Genomic DNA, 9,598 nt, shown 5'->3' with positions numbered 1-9,598 from the left:
CAGAGCTAGACCACAGGACTTAAGAACTGGGTAGGAGACAGTGTTGTAGTCAGCAAGGCAGAGAGAGGTTTTATAGCTGTGCCTGTTGCATTACCCCTTTCTCAAGCATCAGTGAGGGCTTGGCTCAGAGTACCCTTTTGGGTTCTTTCTCCCAAGCAGGGATCGGAGATGGAAGACTTTGTTTATTTTGTTAAATTTGTATTCCACCTTTCCAACAAATGGAGCTCAAGGTGGCTAACAGCTACCATGCAAATACAGCAACATATAATAAAATACAATAAAACAGCAACAAAATACAAAGTTAAAAGCAAGGCAGGCAAATATAAAAACAACCAGTTACCTCATATACAGTGGTACCTCAGGTTACAGACGCTTCAGGTTACAGACTCCGCTAACCCAGAAATAGTACCTCAGGTTAAGAACTTTGCTTCAGGATGAGAACAGAAATTGTGCTCCGGCAGTGCAGCGGCAGCAGGAGGCCCCATTAGCTAAAGTGGTGCTTCAGGTTAAGAACGGACCTCCAGAACGAATTAAGTTCTTAACCCGAGGTACCACTGTATACAAGTTAGCTTATGGGCCATAGACTTGCCCTTGTATGGAGAACTTGGGGTAATGTAATGATTTTAAAGAGACAGACAGTCTGAGTGCTCTGGGATTTCAGGAGAAACAAGGCATCCCTAAAGTTAAAGAGCCATTCAGTTTGGTGTGCAGGGCACATCAGAGGATACCCACCCTGCTGAATCTCTCTGAATCATAGAATTGTAGAGCTGAAAGCAACCCTAAGGATCATCTAGTCCAACCCCTGCAATGCAGGAATATGTAGCTGTCCCATACAGATGTGCCTGGTTTGGCTCAGGATTCCTCCAAAACAAATGCACACCCCTAGTAAGTAACCATAAGGAGACTATAGCAATTGACCTCATACTCCAGATCATTCATATGCTCCTAGCATGTGCACTATAATAACAGGGGCTGACCAGAAAAAGGAATGCCTTCAAGGTGCCTGGTGGAGATTCGCATTAACCACAGGCAAGCACATTCCTTGGATGTGTAGCCTTGTGGAATCTATTCTTCAAAAGCATAATATCCATTCAAGCAGTCAATTCCTCGCTCTATTTTTTCCTTTTTGGGGGGCCTTGCTTCACTATCTTTGGAGCTAAAAATAATTCCGCCCACATATCCTTGGGGAACTGAAATGTATTCATGGTTAAATGAACACTGAGGTAGCCTCAGATGTTTTTCTATACAGAACAGGGCAGGATATTCCTCTCAGAGCCCTGTTCCTAAACAGCTGGAGCCTCAGAGTAGAGGGAAATGTTCTCAGGGCTTAGCTGAGGGGAGCAAGATGCAATGTTTTTCTTTATTTTTGGAAATTTAATAAAAAGATTTTTTAAAAAATAATAAAAAAGAGGCAATGCTGCTTGTGGGCCTATGGTTGTCAGTTACATTACTGATGGGCTAAATTACTGCTGCAGCTGGACATGGGACCATAGATATGGGATGACTGGGAGACCACATAATGGTTTGCCAGCTGATCAGCATGGAGAGAAACAGCCCAGTTTCCTGAAAATAATGGCAAAGTTCAGGAGCATTGCTAGACTAGGAAGAATTCCTGCCTGAAACCCTAAAGAGCTGCTGTCAGTCAGTGTTGACAATACTGAGTTAGATGGGCCAATGGTTTGACTTGGTGTATGCCATCAGCCTATTACTAGGTACTTAGAAGTCTCAGGACACAGGCCCATGGCCCGAAAGGGTGAGTGTGGTGGATTGGATCTTGCTAGCACCGTGCTTTACAGCACAGCCATTCAATAAAGAAACCCCATCTGGACTTCTGCCTGTGCAATAGGACCTCCTCTCCTCTGTACCCCCAAATCTGTTCTGGAGTTCCCCAAACTCCACAGAGCAGGTTTGGTGGGTGTGCACATCAGGAGAGGAGAGGAGAGCTAGAAGTCCCGTTATGCAGGCAGAAGTCCTATCACTTTTACCTTCTGTAAAAAAAAGTTTATTTTTTAAAAAATCTTTTAAATAAGGAGAGGCCAGTAGAGCAAAAGGAGGAATATATCTGGCAGAGTGCAGTGCACAGCAGCTCATGCTTCCAGGGACATACTGTCATGGTGGTGGTGGCTGCAATATTGAACAAAAATAAAAGCATTCAAGCAATCTAAGATGTATTTCAACAAAATCTTACTTGCTGCTAAATTGTTTCATGTCCAAAGAGCCCAAGCAAATGAGAAGGTGCAAAGGCACAGAAACCTCAGAGTCACAAGCAGTCTGGGAGAAAGGACCTTCCTCGCAGTGATTGACTCTGAGGCTGTGTAAACGCACCTGTTACTCTGCAGCCACTGGGCTCCAATACTGGTTTGGGAAGAGCTGTGTACACGACATTAGCCACAATCCCTATCTATCCTGTATCTGTTGCTTCTTATGGTGTGTTTTCCTCCAAACCTGCTTTCATCCAAACTGAGAAAAAGAACAATTACCTGCGTTTTGAGCCAGCAAAGTGGGCACAGCCTGAGTGTTTCACATTCTGCTTCCATTTGTAGCCATCTCTGCCTCAGGGGAACATTAAGGGGTTTGTTCCTTGGCCAGGGAGGAAGGAAGAGACAAGACCCGGGCAGGGCAAGCAACCTCCGACCGTGACTCTCTTGAGCATGCAGTCTCCCCCTCCCATGAGACAAGGTCCCATTTGCATGATTGGGTCCAAGCTGGTGCCAGGGTGTATAAAAAGGGACAATTGTCTAGGATATTAATGGAGGGGGGCACATTTGGAAGCAAGTCTCTCCCTAATGTGCTGACAGTGTGGGCATTAGCCTAGCTGCTGTACAGAAGCCCCTTGTCTCTGGCTAATTGGATGAAAAGCAATTGAAAGAACTCTTTTCAGCAAAAGAAAAGCAGAGGCTGGCATGCTAAACACACCCACACTGTCCTCCCCCCTTCCTCCAATATTCCATCTAATCCACCCCTGCTCACTCAAATAGTTCAAATTTCTTTTTTTTCTTGCTAGGGATTGTCCAATCGGCATTTGCGATAAGCGGTGCTGTGCATTGCATTATATGTGGCCACCCACACGCCCGTGGATCTGTGCCACCCCTGCCTCGGCACCTGTCTCATGAGTTAACCAGTAAAAGAAAAAAAAGAGACAATTGTCTTGTGTTTGAATACATCCGTTCTCTTCTTGGCTGTGCTCCTGGGGCTTAGGTCAGTGGAGCAAGTGTGCTTATAAACAGAGCCCTAATAGAGGAAAGAGAGACTGTGAGGAAAGACACCCAGCCAGATAACTAGAAGACAGCAGGGGCTTGGGTGTGAGCAGTGGGAAAGCAGAGAGGCATATTCTGTAGCTGACCCACATTTGTAGGACTCTGTTTCCCCGAGGACTCACCAAAGCCTGAGGCTGAGCATGGCTCCAGGCTCTTCTCGGGGTCTTCTCTATTGGGCTGTGCAACATCCTTGGGGCTCCTCTCCTTGCCTTGCCACCCCATGAAATCTCAAGGCAATGGATGGATGCAGTTGCTCCTAGACTACCCAAAGAATTACTAACTGGCAGCATCTAGCAGGCCACAGCCAGGGTGCTTGGTGTGAGATATGTCTTAGTTACAACCAAAGTGCAACTCTGGCAGCTCCTAGTCTCTCCCTAGGCTCTAACACACTTTGCTTATCTGACAAGACATCAATATAGGGCAAAAGAGGCTGGCACAGCAGAGGCCTACAGCAGGGATGCCCGTGGCAACCAATGTAAACCAAACCTAGCATAACCCTGTTCCTTGCAGTTGCCTAGCAGCATTCCAGCCCATCACCTCTGCATTTGTTTGGCTTTCTGCCTTGCAGATTTATTATCCTTGATGCAGAGAATGGATTCCTAGGCTCCAGCAATCCAAGCCGGTATATAGACACACACACACACACACACACACACACACACACACCTGCACAGCCATGGGATATTGGGCAATTTATATCATGTTGGGAAGAGTGGGAGCAATTAGAAGGAATACACAATTAGAATTCAGATGTGGAATATGGTGGCCAGATTAGGGACTGGCACTAGCCAACTGTAAACAACAACCACCCCAAAGGGCATAACGCCCCCCCCCCCGTGCAATCCGAATAAGGCTGAGCATGCTCAGTAGCTGTGGAATGCTGAGAATCCATTGAAAATGAGCCCTGGTTGGAAGGAAAAGCTAGCTCAAACCCTGAACAGGAGCACTTGATTTAGAGGTGACAATACTTTGCGACATTTTGTTGCAGGTTCCACTTCTTCCTTTTATTTTAAATGTTGATCTAGCAGCACCAAGAGAGCTTATTGCTTGCATGCTGTGGTTAAAGTCCCCAGCTGCCTCATTATTTTTTAAGCGAGCAGAATCTTAATCCACTTTGAAATCCTTAAAATATAGTTGCAAGGAGCAACGATAGACCCTGCCCTCTGCAGATTATGATCTCCAGTTTCCTAGCCTCCACTGCCACCCCAACAGAAAACATAATTTTCTCATCCTAGTGCCTTAGCAGTTCTCATCTTTTCCAACAGCACCTATCAACTGAATATGTCTAAATGCTTAAATAAAAAGGACTACGAGGTTATTGTAGGCCTTATGCTCAGGGGACTTTCAAGGACAGAGCAATGTCCCAATGGTTACCTAGGAATCGGGTCCAGGATCGTTAAACTGTGTTTGTGACATTACCAATCCTTTATTACATCAATGAGAACATCAGGTCTCGTTTCTAAAACAAACACTCATCATTCTGCTTAATTAAAGAATACACAATCAAAACAACTCCCTGATCTTTGGCCTCTAAGTCTGGGAATCAGCTGCATAAATTCAGAGTTTGAGGAAACAATTCGGATTTGTCCCTTCATGTGGATTTTCTAGCATTCCTGTAAGAAGAGATGATAGCAGGGGTAGCCAATGCTGTGTCCTTCAGATGTTTCTGGACTACAACTTCCATCATGCTGGCTGGGGCTGATGTGAGTTGTAGTCCAACAACTGGAGGGCACAATGTTAGATACCCCTGCAGTAAAAACCTGAAGTGGGCTACTTTTACAATACTATCCCATTAATTCTTGCTCGGAGAAAAGTTTCCAATTGCAAGGGGATTCTTGTAAGTTCCTGTTCTGGGACTGCAATTTACAAGCCCCACTAAGGTTGGAAGTGGAGGGGGCATGCTTGGTGACGTTGGGAATGGGGCTCATGCACATACCGTATCCCTCTGCACATTTTCACCCTTGCATTTCCAAGCCGAACACCTGCAGAGGGCTAGAGTAAGCTGTGAACTAGAAGAATCCCAGCTGAAATCTCACCTCAGCCACAAGTTCATTAGGTCACTTTAGGCAAGCTACTATCACTCAGGTACAGCCTCAGATAACAGGATTACAACCAAGATTACTGAGTAAGGCTGGACAAATCTGTCAATTTTGGCTTATCATTTCCCCCCAACCTAAATTCAATGGTCCACTTTTGGGGATTAGTTTGCAGTTAGTATTATTATTTGTAAATCGTGAGAATTTGTCAGCATTTTACTGTGCATTTCTCCCAGTACGCACATCTTTGTATGCAATTTATCCCATTATACACATTTTTTTCAAGCAATTTCCTGAACGTAATGAGTTTCTCTGTTATATTTTCACTGTTATAACAAATGTTTATACACACTTTTCTTTAATATACCTATTTTTGGCACACATTACTTAACATTGCAAAATTCAGAGAGCTGTGTTTTGGGTCGCTCATTGTTTTGCGAACCACAGATTAGGCATCTTCACATAACAAAGTAACCTGAGCCAAATTTCTCCCCTACCCCTTTTATTGAGATGAAAGCACGATGTTTGAGTTGAAGACTAACATGTGTTTAATAAATGCTAGTTGTCAGGGACAGAATTCAGTGAGGTTGTTGGTTTTTTTAAACAGCTCACCATATGGGTCATATCTTTGCCACCTCACCCACTTCTCTAGTCCAGGGTGTGTGCATGAACCTTGGCAGCAGGAAAATGGAGCCCTCCCTGCAAGTCTCTTGATTTGAATTCCCTTCCAGTGAGCTCACAACTGCCTGTTCCGTTTAATCTTCCTGACCCACATAGATACTGTCCCTCCTTACTACGATGGGTTGAGATGAGGTCTCGTATAGCAATGAAGAATGCAGCGACTCTCAAAACAAGCAAATGCACCTCCTGCTCTCTGTGGTATGGGGGGAACTCAAGCAGTATATAGCAAGGGACCAGCCAACCCTTCCTAATTGTTCTATCAGAGTCAAGGCTGTTTTTTAAAAGCCTTGGGACAGTTCACAGGGCTGCTGGGATTATCTCCCCTTCCAAAGCATCCATCCCAGCACTGCATTTGTCTCAAGGCTCTCATACTCACATTATATTCAATTAAACATTTTGTTCAGTTAACCTTTCTCACGGTCTAGCACTGCAGCTGATTTTTCTTTAAAACTACTTTAATGCTTAGAATTAATGCATGGAAACTGCATAGAAGTATAGGCCCCTTGGCGCTATTAGCCACCATATCTAAATAGACCCACCATGCACATTTGAAAACCAGTTATTAGGGGAGGGCCCCTGGTTTCATGCCACCATTACAGACTAGACTAGATTGCACCTTTAGAACAGACCAACCTAGAGTTGGTTGACAGAATTACTCACTGGAAGGAATTAGTATTCCTTGGGATGTTCTGGAAATGTTCTGGGGTGTTGGAGAGACACATAGTAATTGGAGTGTCAGGTGTTCAGCATTCCTGGTCTCACAGGTAACCTGGCAGCAGGGCTGTCCCTCTGAAGAGCTGATTAGCACTGAGGTGGATGCTGTCATCAAGGGGCAGCACTATCTCAGTACCCCTAAGGTTAGCAGACACCTCTGTACAGGAGCCAGGTGGGTAACAACTCGATGGGTGCCTGGACTAGTGAAGCAAGCAAGCAGGGGGGTCAGGGGTGTTATACATTCCTACCCCCTTGAGGCTTCATCACAGAGCTGTCCTGGTGAACACCATAAAATGAAAATAATGGAAGTATTGATGGCTTACACATGTAATTTACTAGTTCTGCTTCTGGTGCTAGCATTAAGTAGCCTCAGTGCAGTTTCTAGGCCTCAAATCCATCTTGAATTGCTCCATTTCCTCCCTGCCTGTGTGATTAAGTGAGAGCAGGCTCTCAGTCTTTGTCTTGGTAAGCTTCCCAGAGTCAATATAATAATCTGTTTGAGCCACCTCACCTTTCTCCACAGGAGCCAATAAGATAAAAGCCTTGGCTAGCAATGCTCATTTTCTCCTCAACGCAGCAGCTTCTGTGCTACATCTCTGGCTACCCTCAGACTGCCCCTTTAAATACCATATTACTCACTCAGCTTCCATTTCCTTGAGGTGAACGGGCTACTGTTCATACACTATTCCTTTAAAGCACATTCAAAGCATTTCCCCCCTCAAATATTTATGGGCACTGTAGTTTGCTAAGGGTTGCTGTGAACTGTAAGTCTGTGAGGGTAAACTACAATATTCTGCCCAGAATTCTTTGAGGGGCAAAGTGTCCTTTAAAGCTGTGTACAGTCTTACACATACCCTGCAACCATCCCAATTTGAGCGGGAAACCGTGGAATTACAGAAACCATCCCTGTTTCTGATTGGATCCTGGAATGTCCCATTTTTTGGTCCCACACTCTCACATGAACCTAAAGATGCTCCTTGCCCAGGGATCTTTCACAAGCCGTTGCCAATGGCAACAAAGACTTTCCCCACCCTGCCCCCATCAACATGGCAGTGCCCGGGTGCTCGCCTGCCACTTTCCCTCTCTCTATGGTTACCATGGAAGTCTGTGGGTGGGGAATCCTGTGACAGGCTGCTCAGTGCACAGTGATGGTGAGGTGGATGGTGACAGCAGTTGTGAGGGGGACAGCAGAGGAGCCTGAGGACATGGGTGTGTGGGGTGGGGTGGGGGCTGCAGCTGGAATGCAGAGGGAGGGAACTGGGGGGCAAACGTCACCCAGGAGTAAGGGCAGCTGGGAGGTATACCAGTGTCAGAGGTGACACTGTTAGTTTTGCTATGTCAGTTTGCCCAAAACATGACTAGTTAGACCAATAATCTGGTTTTGTGTTTTATTTTCCTTCTGATTATGAATAATTCCTGTTTCCCCTCCCCCTCCCATTTTATACACCTCTTAAATGACTGTACTGATTTCTGTATACACTTGAGGGCTGTTTGTGCTATGCTCCTGGCTCCTGGCTTAAAGTACCTGGAAGATCAGGAGATTTGATAGGCTGAAGTTGCCAGTTAGGAGACTTGGACCTTGCTGGCAGCCCTGCTACACCTGAGCAGACCAGTGGCGTAGCGTGGGGGTGTAGGGGGGGCCCGGCCGCACCTGCCGCAACATCTGGGGGTTAGGTTTAGGGGGCGCAAATCCACGGGTTAGGGGGCGCAAATCCACGGGTTAGGGGGCGCAAATTACTTGCCTTGCCCCGGGTGCTGACAACCCACGCTACGCCACTGGAGCAGACCACTGAAAGGCAGTGGGGAATCCTGCACCCCTTTGCCCTTGGTCACAGATAAGCAAGTTGTGGCAAGAGGAGATAAGTAGGACAGGCCACCTATTGCTAGTGAGCTACTCTACTGGGTTGGAGCTGGGGTGAGATGTCATTGTCCTTCACAGCTTCAACATCTTCTTCCATCGCAGGAGCTTCACAAAAGCAGCCTGTTTCTGCTCACTGTCTCCCAGGAATTAATGAAGAATGAGCAGTTTATTGTCTACCTCCTTAGCTTCTCTTCAGCATGGTAGGTAGAAGTTTTCTTAGCAATCCCCAGTGGGCTTTATAAGCAGAGCAATGCAAAGTTCTGCCTGAGGCATGACTGGAAGGTGTTTTGGGACACAGGCACCAAAATATAACCGGAGCCTTCTCCTCCCTCCAAGTGTATAGAGTGCATGTACTCATCATTGGTGGAACAGACACTGGAAGTCCAATGTGGGAAATCTCAAGGGATCTTTCTGGGATCCCCGGCATCAGCCTCGGCTGCTCTCTTGGGTTTTTCTTTTTTCCCTTTCTTTTGCTGCTTTGTTGGCACAGCAGCTGCTTGCCTGCCCAACTTGGCACCGTCACCCAGGACTTTGGCAAAGGAGCAGGCAGCTGCTGAATGAGGCAGCAGAGACAGTTCAAAATCAACTAATTAGTCCATGAGTTTGCTTTTGTGTACAACATCCACAGCTCTTTGAAATACTTTGTGGCTTCAGGGTTTGGCCTGGGTAGGAAAAAGGGGAGTGGGTGGAAAAGGAAATGGTTAACAAAGCAAAGGAGGAAGGAGATGTGCATCACATAATCCGCTGTGTTAATGGGCTCAGCAGGATCTGTTGCCACACCAGCCACTGCTTCCCTGGATGGGTTTGAGCCTCTCTATTTTTCTTTCTGACTTTCCATCTCCTCCTTTTGCTCCATGTATTCAGATGGTGAGCTGCTGGGAAAAGGAGACTATGAAATGGGGAGGGTTCATCCTGGCAACAGCATGCCAAGAAAAATGGAGTTCCAAATTAATTTTGCGTGCTTATGGGATAACCGAGCACTGCAGTCTTCTCCATAGACAAATCCCTGCCAGAGAGAGATCTAGAAGAGCATGGGGCTTAATCCAAGC

This window comes from Podarcis raffonei, chromosome 6, assembly GCF_027172205.1.
Source record: "Podarcis raffonei isolate rPodRaf1 chromosome 6, rPodRaf1.pri, whole genome shotgun sequence".
NCBI classification, from domain to species: Eukaryota; Metazoa; Chordata; class Lepidosauria; order Squamata; family Lacertidae; genus Podarcis; species Podarcis raffonei.
Note: the sequence above shows the minus strand (reverse complement) of the source record.